This window comes from Eubalaena glacialis, chromosome 13 (assembly GCF_028564815.1).
Source record: "Eubalaena glacialis isolate mEubGla1 chromosome 13, mEubGla1.1.hap2.+ XY, whole genome shotgun sequence".
In the NCBI taxonomy this organism is placed as follows: domain Eukaryota; kingdom Metazoa; phylum Chordata; class Mammalia; order Artiodactyla; family Balaenidae; genus Eubalaena; species Eubalaena glacialis.
In genome coordinates this window covers 63450204-63450949 of record NC_083728.1, presented here as the reverse complement: position 1 = coordinate 63450949, position 746 = coordinate 63450204, and the positions used below count along the sequence as shown (strand labels likewise).

At 32.8% G+C, this 746-nt stretch overlaps 1 non-coding gene across 1 annotated transcript; it reads right to left on the bottom strand.

Moving 5' to 3' along the window:
- Positions 1-414: 414 nt before the first annotated feature.
- Positions 415-521, bottom strand: LOC133104596 (U6 spliceosomal RNA). The gene has a single exon (XR_009703656.1). It is a non-coding gene; the product is annotated as a U6 spliceosomal RNA (small nuclear RNA).
- Between the last annotated feature and the right edge of the window lie 225 nt (positions 522-746).

The window sequence follows — 746 nt, the reverse complement described above, 5'->3', positions numbered from 1 at the left end:
ATATAAACATATGATACTTAATTATGAAACTGATCTTTTTGCCTTTGGACCCTGAAGGTGGTTCCCAAACCTTTTTTGTGCAGTTTCTCCCAACTAACAGTGTTTTCTTTTTTTTTTTCTTTAAAAAAATTTTTTTAGAGTAGAGTTGATTTACAATGTTGTGTTAGTTTCTGGTGTACAGCAAATTGACTCAGTTATACATATACATATATCCATTCTTTTTCAGATTCTTTTCTCATATAGGTTGTTACAGACTATTGAGTAGAGTTCCCTGTGCTATACAGTAGGTCCTTGTTGGTTATCTATCTTCTATATAGTAGTGTGTTTATGTTTATCCCAAGCTCCTGATTTATCCCTCCCCCATATGTTTTCCCTTTGGTAACCATAAGTTTGTTTTCAATATCTGTAAGTCTGAAAACTATGGAACATTTCATGAATTTGCGAGTTATCCTTGCTCAGGGGCCGTGCTAATCTTCTCCATATCATTCCAATTTTAGTGTATGTGCTGCTGAAGCAAGCACCTAACTGTATTTTCTGGTTAAACATTATTTTCAAATTAATTTGACAAAGATAAAGTAGGGGTTATTGTTAAAACAAACAAAAATACCAAAGACAATAAGTTAAAAAAAAGCAATCCCCTTGCAGTGACCAATCCCACCGTAATGTGATAAGACCATTAACTGTTTGGTATATATTCTTCTTCTATACACGTTTGATAATTTGCACACAATATATGCTCACAAAAA